This window comes from Hyla sarda, chromosome 7, assembly GCF_029499605.1.
Source record: "Hyla sarda isolate aHylSar1 chromosome 7, aHylSar1.hap1, whole genome shotgun sequence".
In the NCBI taxonomy this organism is placed as follows: Eukaryota; Metazoa; Chordata; class Amphibia; order Anura; family Hylidae; genus Hyla; species Hyla sarda.
This window is the reverse complement of record NC_079195.1, coordinates 197,436,949-197,451,232: the sequence shown is the minus strand read 5'-3', so window position 1 is coordinate 197,451,232 and position 14,284 is coordinate 197,436,949. Positions and strand designations below refer to the sequence as shown.

General features: G+C 42.4%; 2 long non-coding RNA genes and 10 other non-coding genes across 14 annotated transcripts; 1 reads left to right on the top strand and 11 right to left on the bottom strand.

The window, feature by feature from the left end:
• Positions 1-3,732: 3,732 nt before the first annotated feature.
• Positions 3,733-14,137, bottom strand: LOC130282981 (uncharacterized). Of its 3 annotated transcripts, none has more exons than XR_008846575.1 (16): positions 13,878-14,137; positions 13,141-13,179; positions 11,531-11,563; positions 11,305-11,353; positions 10,672-10,714; positions 10,102-10,153; positions 9,820-9,867; positions 8,999-9,027; positions 8,781-8,807; positions 8,061-8,107; positions 6,322-6,337; positions 6,111-6,144; positions 5,202-5,243; positions 4,365-4,389; positions 3,994-4,038; positions 3,733-3,816 (listed from the first exon to the last, which is right to left on the bottom strand). It is a non-coding gene; the product is annotated as an uncharacterized LOC130282981 (long non-coding RNA). The 3 variants fall into 3 exon arrangements; XR_008846577.1 differs by lacking the exon at positions 13,878-14,137 and adding an exon at positions 13,720-13,736; XR_008846576.1 differs by lacking the exon at positions 13,878-14,137 and adding an exon at positions 13,584-13,600.
• LOC130283684 (small nucleolar RNA SNORD47) lies at positions 4,229-4,304 on the bottom strand. Its single transcript, XR_008846797.1, has one exon. It is a non-coding gene; the product is annotated as a small nucleolar RNA SNORD47 (small nucleolar RNA).
• On the bottom strand, positions 6,210-6,284 carry LOC130283678 (small nucleolar RNA SNORD79). The gene has a single exon (XR_008846791.1). It is a non-coding gene; the product is annotated as a small nucleolar RNA SNORD79 (small nucleolar RNA).
• LOC130282983 (uncharacterized) lies at positions 6,344-7,774 on the top strand. Its single transcript, XR_008846583.1, has 2 exons — positions 6,344-6,510; positions 6,567-7,774. It is a non-coding gene; the product is annotated as an uncharacterized LOC130282983 (long non-coding RNA).
• On the bottom strand, positions 7,298-7,364 carry LOC130283712 (small nucleolar RNA SNORD75). Its single transcript, XR_008846823.1, has one exon. It is a non-coding gene; the product is annotated as a small nucleolar RNA SNORD75 (small nucleolar RNA).
• On the bottom strand, positions 8,176-8,255 carry LOC130283694 (small nucleolar RNA snR60/Z15/Z230/Z193/J17). Its single transcript, XR_008846807.1, has one exon. It is a non-coding gene; the product is annotated as a small nucleolar RNA snR60/Z15/Z230/Z193/J17 (small nucleolar RNA).
• LOC130283688 (small nucleolar RNA SNORD47) lies at positions 8,877-8,953 on the bottom strand. Its single transcript, XR_008846801.1, has one exon. It is a non-coding gene; the product is annotated as a small nucleolar RNA SNORD47 (small nucleolar RNA).
• LOC130283709 (small nucleolar RNA SNORD78) lies at positions 9,098-9,159 on the bottom strand. The gene has a single exon (XR_008846820.1). It is a non-coding gene; the product is annotated as a small nucleolar RNA SNORD78 (small nucleolar RNA).
• Positions 10,780-10,860, bottom strand: LOC130283691 (small nucleolar RNA snR60/Z15/Z230/Z193/J17). Its single transcript, XR_008846804.1, has one exon. It is a non-coding gene; the product is annotated as a small nucleolar RNA snR60/Z15/Z230/Z193/J17 (small nucleolar RNA).
• On the bottom strand, positions 11,416-11,496 carry LOC130283674 (small nucleolar RNA SNORD79). The gene has a single exon (XR_008846788.1). It is a non-coding gene; the product is annotated as a small nucleolar RNA SNORD79 (small nucleolar RNA).
• On the bottom strand, positions 11,636-11,714 carry LOC130283667 (small nucleolar RNA SNORD24). The gene has a single exon (XR_008846780.1). It is a non-coding gene; the product is annotated as a small nucleolar RNA SNORD24 (small nucleolar RNA).
• On the bottom strand, positions 13,534-13,612 carry LOC130283689 (small nucleolar RNA SNORD74). Its single transcript, XR_008846802.1, has one exon. It is a non-coding gene; the product is annotated as a small nucleolar RNA SNORD74 (small nucleolar RNA).
• Positions 14,138-14,284: the final 147 nt, after the last annotated feature.

The window sequence follows — 14,284 nt, the reverse complement described above, 5'->3', positions numbered from 1 at the left end:
CTTTGGGGATTTGCTCCTGCTCTGGACAGTTCCTGACATGGACAGAGGTGTCAGCAGAGAGCACTGTGATCAAAGTAAAAAAGAACTTTGTTGAGCATACAACAGCTGATAAGTACTGGAAGGATTAAGATTTATATATAGAAGTAAATTTATAAATCTGTATCTTTCTGGCACCTTGCACTTTGTAGTGGCGAGTAATGAAGAAAGCCATGTCCCTGTAGTGGAATGTAACCCTCCGCACAGGGACACACTTGTGCTTTACAGCTGGCTCTCACTCCAACCCCTAACTGCGATCAGCACTGAGAAGGGATGAGCGTGCTGAGCATATCACCAGCAGAGGGCACCCTTACCTGCCCACAGATAGCCAATTTACTGAAATCAGCCAGTACTCCAGGATAGACACCTTATCCCCGATCCTAATGATGTGTCAGACCATTAGGACTATAGCAATCTCCAGGATGGCAACCCAGCTCTCCTTTATGGAGCTGCAGAGTGGTGGTCAACACATCCCCCTCCATACAGCTCTATGGAGAGCTGGAGATTCCTTAGTGCAGCGCTCCGGGTCTACCACAGATTCATTGAGGGGCATGTCAGCCATCACTTTATGTGTGGTTGACATGCACCATTCAGGAGAGTTTGGGGGCTGTACAGGAGATTGCAGGGGTCCTTAGTTTGTCCCAGGGATACTCCTAATTGTAAAATTTCATTTAAAAAGCCTCTCCGTGCAAAAAAAATAAAACAACCTTAGAACAGAACTATACAAGTTGCATATTGTTGTACTGTAAAGCCGATCCCCTAAAGAAGTTCCAAAATTGTGGCTCGTTTACCCACAATACCATAAAACATACCGCTAAAGAAATGAGTGAAATGTCACTAAAGTTCACTTTAATGCACAGACAATAAGTGGAAAAGAGGTAGTATAGCTCTTAACCCCATCATGACAACAGATCTAGTCCATCATAGTGCAGCACAGGATGTATGGAGAAGGCTCCTGACTCAAGCCGGCTCTATAGTTGACCCCAGTTTAACCATTTAGATCAATTGAAGAGTCTAAAAGGGACCTTTAAATGTTCTCTGGTGGTCTAGTGGGGTGGATTGTCCCACACTGTTTTGGGGGGGGGGGGGGGGGAAGAACAATTCATTGTAAAGATAACTGGAGGACTTACCTCTGCTTCTGACCTCTTCATGGCTGTAATTTAATTTTTTTTTAGCCTTAAACACATTATCCCCTTCCACATTAAAAGTTCGAATCACCACTTTTCAAAATAAAATATATATATATATATATAAACACTTGGGGAGTGATTGGCGCAATTTTCGTGCAGCTAGTTGAGAAAAAAAAAATTGAGTGCAATTTCAGAGGGACCACTTTTGGCAAAAGTGACTGAAATGCAGTGCTTTATTCTTTACTATGCAATGGATGAGATTTATTGGCTGCCTTTTTTTAAAGGGGCAGGAAACATTCATACCACTTCTGTCTTGCCTTTGAAAAGTGACACCCTACAGCAAGTTCAAAGTCTGCACAGTTTAGATACATTTAGGACAGAGGCTACACATTGATAAGTCTCCCCCTGGTAATCATCCAAACTAGTAAAATACATTAGCCATATGGTAAATTGTGTAAGCTTAAAAAAAGTCCATTGTGTATTTCGCTCACTGAAAACCAGAAAAAATGAAGCTAAGGAAGCAAAAATGTCCCAATATATAAAAAAAAAAATTAAATATCAAAGCACAACCAATGAGCCCAAATACATCCTTATACAGAAAATGCACTCATTTTTGTATGAATATTTAAAATAAAAACCTATGAATTGGTTATCATAATTGTAGGGAGCTACAGAATTTAGCTATATTACCAAAAAGTGGTCACCAAAGATTCCAAAAATGATGTTTTTGTTCAATTTTGAGAAATTTTTTTTTGTCTTTCACCAATAATTGTGGTGAAATTATTGTCATTACAAATTACGGTCTGTGGCACAAGAAACAAGCCCCCATATGGGTCTGTAGGTGGAAAGTTTAAATTATAGCTTTTAGAAGGCGGAAGAATAAGTACAACACAGCGATGTCCTTAAGTGGTTAAGGCAGATCTGAGAGGCCAAACTAATCTCAGCAAGATGGAGACCAGACAGCCAAATCAAAAAAATTCCCTGCAGAGTCCCCAACAAATGCATATTGCTCTTCAAAAATTACATTCTAAAATGAGCTCTTCTTCAGGTAACTGGAAAACTGTGCCAAGATTGAGAATCTCAGTTCTACTGGCCCTCTGAGAGATTACACAGAAGAGGACCTGTCAAACCAGATTCTCAGATTATATTCCCTAACTACTGCTAACACCCCTTATGCCCAAAAAAAAAAAAATTTAATATATAAAAAAAAGTTGAGCTTTTAAAAGCTTGTCCTTTGTGTGAGCTCCTGACAGAAGAAAGTGGGCATTCCCCAGCAGGCACAACATCACTGAAGCCTGTGAGAGTTGTGCCTCACCATGCCCCGCACAGACTCGAGTATAGTCTCCTGCCAGGCTAGGAGGAGACCAAACTAACAGACTTGCACAGATTACAGAACAGAGACACCTAGTGGCTGTTTTTTTTTTTTCCAATTAAAAATTAAGGTTGAGAATTTTAACAGCATGTAAATTGCATAGTGTCTATGTTAAATGTTTAGTTTGGTGACAGGAACTAAAGTTTGACATTTCATGTTTTGATTGAAATGGGAAGGTCCCAGCATGCTGACCAATTATTGGAGTGAGAAGCATTTGGTGTTTACATTTAGTGTGTGGCCGTTATTTAGAAGATTACGGCACATAATGTTATGCTAATGGGGTAAAAGTAGTTTTATTTGGGTAGGAGCTTTGGAAGGGGTTAACGGTGCACACTATGCCTTGTTCCCTTAACATATGGGGGGGGGGGTCTGAACAAAGTAGCACCATGCTCCGGAACCCCCCCCCCCCATCTGAAAAGGGGAAACAAAAGGGAGAAAACAAAAAAAATACTTACTAAAACAGACCCAATTTCCTGGAATATACTGCCAGGAAGTAGCCGACTTTACCTAGTGTCAGCACCTCAGGGCCAAGAGCATACACGCATCAGTAAGGTGTCCCCCAATGAAGAGCCACTGAGAAAATATATCTTATTTTACACTTTAAGTCCCTCCCAGTGGACCTAAGCTTGCATTCACTGTATAATGCTATGATCTCTTGTGTGGTATAGTGATTGGCACACCACAAATACAGCCAAGTGACATCACTAGAGCACTGATCAGGCAGCTGGTAAGGCAATCATCCGCCACCATTTCAGCTCTGACCACTAATGTTGCGGGGGTCTGATGTGCTCCCTTATCTACCTGGCATCTAGTCCCTTATTACTCCAGGGTGGGGTGGATTGAGTAGCAGATGGTGTCATGTCAAGCATGTCCACCCAGTGAAGTCTAGTTATACAAGGACTTCTGCACAGAATTAAAAATTACATGTAGCAAAAAGCGGCACAAACTTAGTTTAGCAAAACCTGTGGAACGTTGCCGAATATCCCATAGCAACCAAGCAGCTCACTTTCATTTTCCACAGGCCTTAAGCGATCTTATTGGTTCCTATGGGGGGGGGGGGGGGGTCCTAGACTAGACACCCTTTATAATCTACCAGGACAGGGGCAAAGACGTGCTATAGATCACAATAGGAAAGTTTAGCTTTTTGCAAGTGTGTGACTGCCAAACCCTGTAAGGCCAGTCTATTAGACAAAAGACAAAACACAGCTTTTATGTTCAATATCCACTTTATTACACATATTTCTGCTCCTTGACAGATTGTTCTTCATTTCTTTCAACCTATATAAAAAAAAAAAATATGAAACTAAGTTTTGCTTTTATAGCTGTTTCTTCAATATTTCATACATTAGGGTTGTCAGTACTTTTGATTTCATCTTTTTATCAGGGAGAGAGTTCAAAGTAATTGTCATCATTTCACCCAATATGAAGGCATCAGAGCAGAGATTAGTCACCTACCATATGGGATGGTTTGTAGTGGATCATAGGTTCTCTCCAGCACCTCTACAACGAGACAAGATCGGGTTATAGACCATAGATTCTGGTTACAGATTACAATATCTTCTAGGTTATATCAGGGGAATTTAAGACCAGAATTAGGGCTTGACAAGCTATAACTATTGTGCCACAGAGGGGGAAACCCCTTTAAGTCACCAAGGCCCATATGACATTAACCCCTAAGCTCTCACACTATAGCCTCAGAAAAAAGTGGAACGGTTAGTAGTGATATCATCCTGGCTCATATGGCAGAATCATTTTCATCACTGGTTATAGGGGAGAGCAGGATTTAGATATTAAGAAATTTAGAAGGAGAAATAAATTACACTTACATTCACAGCATCCAACAAGTGTGACCTGTGGAGATAGAAAAGACGGTTAGTGACCCCCTAACAATGAACAGCAAGGAATCCGTCAGCTCTACATCACTCCGCTCAAGTGTCAGAGCCTGTGCCAAGCTGCCCCCACCCTTCTCTGCCTCGATGATTGCCGTGTGTGGGTCAGTGCTCAGGACTGAATCTTGTAGGGAAGAAGCATTCATGCTGCAGCTCAGCCTCCGACACTTCAGTCAGTGTCCAGTGGTCTGCATCAGTGGGTCAAGTTATCCTCACAAGTAATTGGAGACCTGATTCTTACATTCATCATTTACAGACCACTGCAAGTGCCAGCAAGCCTGACTGTGTCCCAACTGGCCTTGGACAGTCACCTCCAGTGTAATGAGTATTAACATGCATTTTATCTTAGAATAGGGTAGGCTGCCCAACATTTGTTCTGTGGCAGCACTAGCCAAGGTGTCATGCACTATGAAATCCCAAATGCAGTAGCCTACCACTGATCTCAATGGGAATTCCACTGCTTAGTTCACACATTAGTAGATCTAAGACATGTCAGGCAATACGAGCCCAATGAAGCTCAGAAAACAGACAAGTCTTCTAGCAATATTAGCACAGGATATAGGGACCTTTGTCTTTAGCTTCTATTCTATGTTCTATACAAGTATGTCAGATTAGTCAGAGGTGTGTGACCAGGCACTAAGTACCCCAACCATGTTTAAATATGCAGTTTTAGATATTTTACAGTTCCCCTTTAAATCACTGAATTTCAGATAAGAGCAAGAGATTTCATAGGAGATCAGTTTGACTGAACTACTAGATCTGCTGTGTACTTACCACAAACAATCATCCAGTCACTAAGTGAACACCAAGTAATTGCTGCAGAAAAAAAAAATAAAGTTGTTAGTATGATATCCAATCCAGGATCGGTTTTCCTATATTCCCACCAGTGCATTACTAGATATGATTGTGCCATGTATACATCAGCACTCTGGTTCGTGGAAGGCACAATATTTGGCCATGTCAGATAAAGTACAAGGCTTCCATACATGGTCACATGTTACTACATTGGGCAAACTAGTAAAATTCTACAGGATAAATCAGATAGGAGCGAAAGAATGTTCATCACTGTCAGTCTGATGAACTATGAATTCATCATTCTCCTGTGCTGCACAACTTCCCTGCACACAACCCTCTAATAGTGGTCTCAAACTGTGGCCCTGCAGATGTTTCAAGACTTCAACCTGAGGCCTGTCTTGTATGTGAATAACTACACTGGAGATGACCTGGGAGCAGTCTGTGTTGGACCTAATGCTGCTGAAGTTGCCAACAGCCCCTGGTTTTGCTCATCACGCACAGGTAGGTAAGTGTTAGGTCCTGTGCCACTTGAGAAGCCTTAGCGTTTGTGTGCGGGCTCAGGTATGTCCATCTAAGGATATACTGGCTAATATCAAATTTTTACATCGGTTTTGATGGTTAGCCAGTCACTGTACATCTACTACAGTTATGCACCTACATTGCCATTTATATTATTCCTAATGTCCAACAGCCGCACCTATTCATCTGGTGTAGGAAGCCATTATGGTACTTGTGGTTTGTTGCAGACATCCTCCATTGTATGCAGACCTGCCCCCCCATTACAAATGCATATCGACATTTGAGGTTACCATCTGCCATGTGAGGGGGGGTTTGCAACATCTGCAGGGCCACAGTTTGAGACCACTCCTCTAATACAAGAAAACTCACCTCATGGGCTGCACCTCCAGAGACAAGGCAATTCCTAAAAATGAAGACAGATTGTTATCACTGGTAAAACACAAGAAATTCTGTGCAAGTGATGAGAGGCACGATCAGAGAAAGGTTCTCTTTCATTCTTATTCAGAGAGATTCCCATTGATTATTTATTAATTCATCATTGTGCTGTGGTAGAGGGTGAGAGATCATCATATGTACTTACATTAGAGGCCTTGTCACTGTAGAGGAAGAGAAAGGAGAGGCTTAGAAACCTGTGTATAGTAACATGTTTAGTTAGAGATGTGTGAACTTACAGTAAATTTAATTTGTCATGAACTTCTTGGCTCGGCAGTTGACGACTTTTCCTGCATAAATTAGCTCAGCCTTCAGGTGCTCCCGTGGGCTGGAAAAGGTGGATACATTCCTAGGAAAGTCTTCTAGGACTGTATCCACCTTTTCCAGGATAAGGCATCAACTGCCGAGAAGTTCGTGACGTATCTAATTTACTGTAAGTTCGCTCATCTCTAGTTCTAGTGGCACAGCTTAATAGAACATCACTGCCCCAGTTTCTCAGGAGCTCATAATTTCGGCCTAGTGTGCAGCTATATTAATAAGCCTAAAACATTGGTCCAGAGCCATATCCATCCATTTCTTTTTAATCATAAAGGAAAACCCTGACAAGCGTACAACAAGGCATCAGTACTAGTCTGCAAATGCCAAGACACAAGCACTGTAGATAAGGAATACACCGAATTGCATGGCTGAAATGTTAACTATAAATGTAAGTCAGACCCTTACTGTATTTTGGTCAAAACGTGTTTCCCCATTCACCATACAGAGGTGGCCAAATTGCAAATAGGACCCCAACATTCTATCGACTTTTTTTGGGCCACCACTGTGCTGATATTAGGGGGTGTAATGGTACATTTATCACAATCTGTACTAAGCCTCAAAATTAGTTCTATTTTAATATAGCAACAATGCAAGTCTATTGCATATGTACAGTGCTGATGTGCCGCAGTGTGAGCGGCTGTTACAACCTTTGTATGTTTTGCAATAGCAGCGTGCACCTACATATCCAACGGAGGTGTCAACTATAGTTCATTGTATAGGACACTGACAAGCTACATGCAACAGTACCCATCAATGCCAGGGTATTTAAGACCCATGAGTCCACATCCCTGCTCCCCATGACCATAAGCCTCAGTATTTTTTCTATGTTGTCAGAAATCACTTCTGTCCACTACTCTTGAACCATCATCGGCTTATGTCAGATGTTACAATGAGTAAAATACACAGGGATGTTACACTCCTCCAGCTGTGGAATTACAGAGCAGTCTGAACCTGGCTACATAAGCTACTAAAAGGCTATTCAGGAGAATCGGCTGGGTATTTATAGTTGCACAACGTACACGGCTTTCTTTAGTAATGACTGCCGCTAGAAGTGACAGCCTCCCACCAGTGTATTGATAGGTCTCATGCATTAGATTACAATATACACTGTCAGTATCATTGTGTACACTGCAGCCCCTAGCATAGCAAGGCATTTAAAGGAGATCTCTAGTCTTGAACGACCAGGGATCCAACTGCTAAGACCCCTGCAGTCTCCCGGAAGCCTCGCGGGGGGGGGGGGGGGGGTGTTTACCACCGCACGAAGCAGTGGCTAAAACACCCCCTCAATACAACTCTTTAAGAGAGCAGAAGTGCTGCCTTCGGCAATCTCCAGCTCTGTCATAGCGCTGTATTGAGGGGGCGTGTCGACTGCTGCTTTGTGTAATGTAGACACGTGCTCTGACCAGAGAGCTTCGGATAGGGAGATCCGATTTCTGGCCTGGACTACTCCTTTAAGACTAATTGAGATGTCTGAATTTCCACGTATTCTGCCTCTTCTAGGCCTTGGCAGTAACCTTATGTCTGGTTAAGTGCCAACAGCTATGGAAGAGTATCCTGAAAAATACTTACTGTAGAAGTCACAACTGGCCCAAGTCCTCAGCTTGTAGAGTAAAGACCTTTAAACAAAAAAAGGCTCCCATTAGAACAGATTCTTTAACCTAGAAAGGTCATTATGACATTTCTGAAGACACATCAGATAGGAGCGAAAGACAAAAGTATTCATCACTGTTTATCTGCTGAACTATGTGATCATCATAGTGTCTCCAAATATCCTGAACTATAGGAACATCGTACATTAGATTAATCACAACTATTGCAAAACTGGCAGATATCCCTGCTGTACCTTATGGACATTCCAGTGTTATCCAGGAACAAACATGGCTGCTTTCATTCAGAACCACCACTGCTCAGCCTCAGGTTGTGTAGGGTATAGCATCTCTGGTGGCAGTTTTTTGGAAGAAAGCAGCAATGTTTTTCCAACAAAACTCAAGGCAAATACCAGATCCTTAAAGTGGTATTCCAACCTTAGAGATTTGCAGTATATTAACATTCATCCACCTCATCATTTCCTAACCAGTGTGCTGCCAGCTGTGGCCAGACAACAACGCTAGGCGTGTCTGGAGAGTCTTCGGCATGCTGGGAGCTGTGGTTTTGTAACTGCTGGAGGCATGCTGGTTAGTAAAACCTGCTCTACCTATCAGCAGTAGCTGCCTTACATACCCGGTGCCAATCTCTATGCTGCATATAACCCTTTATCAATTCAGCCACAGAGTTAAACCAATGTCTTACCTAGTTGTGTGTTCACATTATGCTGACCTGAAAAGAGTATAGGGAAGAGGATTAGTGTTCAGCATTTCATAGAAGTCCCTTATCTTACACTGGCAGGTTCTCAGAAAAAAGTGGAACGGTTAAAGATAATATCATCCTTAATCATCTGGCAGAATCAGTTTCATCACTGCAACCAAGATTAAGATTGAAAAGCAGTAATACTAAGAAAAGAGACTTACCAGGTTCAGCTAAGCAACGCATTCAGGACCTATAGTTAGAGAAAGTAGGTGGTTAGTTGTGCCAGTTATGATAGTAAGACATTACTAAGGCTCAGGGGTCATGTCAGTATTTAGGTTTGTCCACACAAAATTCAGGTCAGACATTTGAAGCATCATTAATAACCCCCAACATTACGTGTGTTCTGGATTAGTGGATGTAGTTAGTATAGTCAGGGCATGCATAGCAGCATGTACACTATCCACACATCATGGCCCTCCATGACAAACACTAGACCTAGATATTGTACAGACAGGAGAATCTTGCCCTTTCAAGAACACTTAGAAACCCTGCATATTTGCTTGGGATTTCATTTTACAGGAGGAAAGTTCTGCAGACACTAGTCTTAACCCAGACTAAGCAAACTGATCCTTCTAACTTAGTTCTGGTTGTGTGTTTACCGATTTCAACGTAAAGGGGGTATTGCAGTGAAAAACAATTTCAATATATACTGGCTCCAGAAAGTTAGATTTGTAAATTACTTCTATTAAAAATATTAATCCTACCAGTACTTAGCTGCTGAAGTAGAGTTGTTCTTTTCTGTTAACAGTGCTCTCTGCCGACTGGAACTGTCTAGAGCAAGAGAGGTTTGCTATGGGATTTGCTCCTACTCTGGACAGTTCCTGAGAAAGACAGAGGTGTCAGCATAGAGCACTGTTCGAGCACTACCAAGAGGTGACTGCCAATAACTCTTGATATACATGCTAGGTTGGGGTGATCTAAAGAAATACCCGACAAGCCAAATGTGTACAGTCAGCTTGTGTGAGAGATCAGAATTACCTACCATTTTCCTTTGTCTTTGCATTCTCTGCAGGTCCTCCAAGAGACCGCCCTAAAACCAGACAGAAAACAACACCGTTTAGAGATAAATACGCTGAGCAATGACATTGTAGTGTAATATTCAGTGGTCTGTGTCAGTGTGGGTCAAGTTATCCTCACAAAGTTATTGGAGACCTGATTCTTTAAAAATCATCATTTACAGACCACAGCAAGTGCCAGCAAGATTTAATATGACTAAGCTGCCAATACAAAGACATCCTGACAACTGTTGCTGCATTGTACTCACCCATGTTGTAAGACGCCAGTCCCATAAAGTGACCAGAAACTAGTGACTAGGTCTAGAAGTAGAAACAAAAGCATAAGTAGAAGGTATTATACAGAAACTAATGCTGCAAGTTGTATATTAAATGCTATAATTGGAATCTAGCAAGAAGGTGCAGCATGCTAGAACTAATGGCAATAAAGTGTTACGCCAGGATACAATTGTTAACATACTGCTGTGTTGGAATGTATATAACAAGTTATGGCAAGCTGCTAATTCAGATAGAGCTAATACAAACCTCCATGGGAAAGTCAGGTTTGTTAAAGCATCATCATGTAACAGTATGGAAGTGGCCTGTAGTAACATGTGCTTTGCATATCTGGAGATATATCAGCCATTGCTACCCAAAGAGGTGATTTGCATGAGCAGCACCTAACAGGTCGCTGTGGAGTCACAGGCTACATCTATTGTACATTCTATCATTTCAGTTTTAGAACTCCATGAGCAGTTATCACATGAAAAGGTCCCATCACTAACCTAGTTACATGGTTCAGTGCCAAAGCTATTTAAGAGGAAGTTTATAATGATACTTACTGTGGATGTCCATAGTTTAGGTCCTCAGCATGCAGAATAAGACCTGTAAAAATATAGCAACATTAGAAGAGATTCTGTAGCCTACAAAGTCATTATGACACTGGTACGAAGACACATCAGATAGGAGCGAAAGACAAAAGGTATTCATCACTGTTCATCTGCTGAACTATGTAATCATCATTGTGTCTTGGAATAACTTAGTAGTGGAATAGATTTCGCTATAGCCATATGTCCAACATTCACTTCTAGATTCAGTAGTGCAACAGCATAAGAGAAACTTCTATGTTGCACATTAAAGGAGAAGTCTCACTTAGGTGTCTTATCATGGACAGTGACAGCTGGTATCCCCAGCTCCTCTCATGTACGGAGCAGGTGTCTACATGTGCCCTCCATTCATCCAAGTGATGTGCTGATTTATTTCCAGCTTTCCCATAGAGATGAATGGAGGGTGCGTGCAAACTGCCGACTCCATGCGTGAGGAATATAAAGTTGCACTACAACATCTACCTTAGTTATGTAGTCATAGGGTTAATGGAGATCTGCAGCACAATACACTTATCCCTTATTTGCCGGGGGGAATGGCCATAAACACCCTCTCCACTGAGTAGTTCAGGGTAGAAGTTTAACACCAACCTGTAAGTCCAGTGTTGAGGCATCTTTGGTCATAGCCATCATCCTTGCTCTAGAAAAACAGGACAATGTAAATAAACAGCACGTGCTAAAGAAATCAAAGTTCTATTCCTACACTGTATCAGTATGAAGATTAGTCCCTCATTATTTCTCAGAGAGATTCCCATTGATTATATCAAGTCATCATGTACAGATTTTAAAGTTGATTCATCACAGGCAGAAAACTTACCTGTAAGGCTCAATCCACGACTGTACTTTGGACCTAGAAAGAAAAGAGGCACAATATTACTAAGGAGAAGAGTCTGTCCACAGAGTTAGGCTGCTCAGTAACTAATGCCTCAGAATAAGTATTGGTGGTATGCTAGCTCGTCATCCTGGCCGTCAAGAGTAGCAAATAGGAGTCATCAGCGGCATTAGATCAGGACCAAACTCCCACCCAAATAAACACACCCTGTATGAGCAAATAGTTTCCTCATAAGAGCGCCTATAAAAAGGGCCATTACCCCACAACTGCAAATAGCAATTTAAGTCATTTGCAGTGTTTATAGTGAAGCGAGTCCCTTCTCTGTCTTCCCCTTCCGGCAGCTGACAATATACACCCATCATTCTAGGAAAAAGAAGCTAAGAAGTCTAAACTATACTGTCATGTATAGTTATGGATTCAAGATCTATATGGACAGAAGGTTAATTCAGGGATTTATTCTGATGCCATATTTGGATTCGGGAAGGAATTTTTTAAGTCTAGTATGAGGGTTTTTTGCCTTCCTCGAGATCAACGCCATAAAGACTCATTAGGAATATAGGTTGAACTTGGACTCTGGTCTTTTTTCTACCTTAACTATGTTACTATGCTACCACTTGTTCACCGACAAGCAGAAATCTTTGCAGTGAACACAGTATAAGAAAATAAAGAGACTGGGCTGTAAGGGAGCAAGCATGTTTCCTCTTTGAAAAGGAACACTGCCAAACCCTTAACACCAGATTGTGCCAACTTCACTGGGTTTCCCGGTGCCTCAAGCTGCTGCAGAACTACAGCTGCCAGCATGCTTTTAGCTTTGCAATGGCCAGAGGTACCCCGGTTGGGAAACCCCATGTTACATTTAACACCTCAGACGTTTTGCTCAGTGGCTCCGTTAAAGGAGTACTCTGGTGCAGAGTACCCCTGGCCCGCCCTGCAAAAAAAAAAAAAAAAAAAAAAAAAAAAAAAAAATCACTCACCTTCCTGGGTTCCCGTGGAGCGCCACTACAGCTGATCAATCCTCCGGTCCATCTTCTTCATACTTCTGTGTGAACGAGGAGCCGCATGGCACTCAGTCTACTATGGGGCAAGGCAGAACATCGTGGCGGCCGGCGATAGGCTGAGCGCCATGTGACGATTCGCTCACATCACCGACCGCCACGATGTTCTGCCTCGCCCCATAGTAGACTGAGCGCCATGTGACTCCTCGTTCACACGGAAGTATGAAGAGGATGGACCGAAGGACCGATCAGCTGTAGTGACACTCCACAGGAACCCAGGAAGGTGAGGGATTGTTTATTTTAATTTTCTCTTTTGCAGCCTGGGCAGGACAGAGCAGGAGTACTCCTTTAAGTGTAGAGCCCCTCACAAGGCAGAACACATTTACTGAGTACACCAGGTGTTCACTCAAGATTAATTAAGTACTAACCCCCACCCCCCAAAAAACAGATCTCAAAACCTCCATTCTCATGACACATAGTCAGTCCCTCATTGATTCACTGTTACACATTCCCTCCCCCCCAATGCTGTGGATAGGAGTATAACTCAATTTATGATCATGGAGTAGCTAGATCTTCAGCGATTCTTAATGCCAAACTTACATCATTGATAAGATCTCTGAATGCATTTCACCAAGATACCTGCAAAAAAAAAAAAATAATAATAATCAGAAAGACAAGTGTTAGTCATGACTAGTGTCATAATTGTTCTTCCTGCAAAACTCCAACTCTGTGTTTCCCCAACCAGGGTGTCTCCAGATGTTGCAAAACTACAACTTCCTGCATGCCCAGCCAGCCTTCAGCTATCTGGGCATGCTGGGACAGTTTTGCAACAGCTGGAGGCACCCTGGTTGGGGGAAACACTGACAGAGGATCCCAGGCAGTTTGGAGCCCAGTTACATTTAAAATACATAATGTCATTCTGCAGCCATTGCAAGACTACAACTCCCAGCATGCCCTGAGCACGATGGGAGTTGTACTTAAATAACCAAGGTTAAAGCCTGATCAGAGACGTTGGTATTCATCATTCTCTCAGATGTCCCTACCAACATAATTTTCATCACATCCAGGCAAAGATCATCACACAATTCATAGCAAATTGTAATATTACTAAGAAGACTAAGAGCAGCTCCTCGTAAAGGGTTAAACAGCATGGCCGTCTAAACATGGCGGACAAGCTACCGAGTAGGGGACCTGCAGAATCCACAGCCATCCTGGTAAAGGAAAGGCGCAACGAAGCAGCAGATAGAGAGCAATGTCACCACTACAGGAGACTAATAAAGTTATAATGATATTGAATGGTGAAAGCCCCAGCACACACGACTGAAGCGCACACCTACCTCTCACCACGGAGAAAGGGACGAAGAGGACTATTCAAGACCGCGTCTGCGGTTTATATATGCTACAAAATACCGGATGTGACGTCAAAACTTAGGGGCGGGGCACACCGGACTGCCTGAATTCCACCAATAGGATGTCCCATCTCGTTACTTAGCGGGAAAGCCGAAAGTAGCCGAAGAGGAGAATTTACGGAACTTGCGTAACTTCTATTGACGTTCATGGTAGTTGCGCAAAAAGCGTACTCTGTTTACGTAACTCTGGGTGTTACGTAAACAGCGTGGCTACGTTATTTGCGTACCTTCTATTAAAATTAATATGAGTTACGCAAATAGCGTAACTTCCCCGCCTCGGCTGCTTTCGGCTTTCCCGACTACCGCAAACAGGTGGTAGGAAAAAAAAATGACTT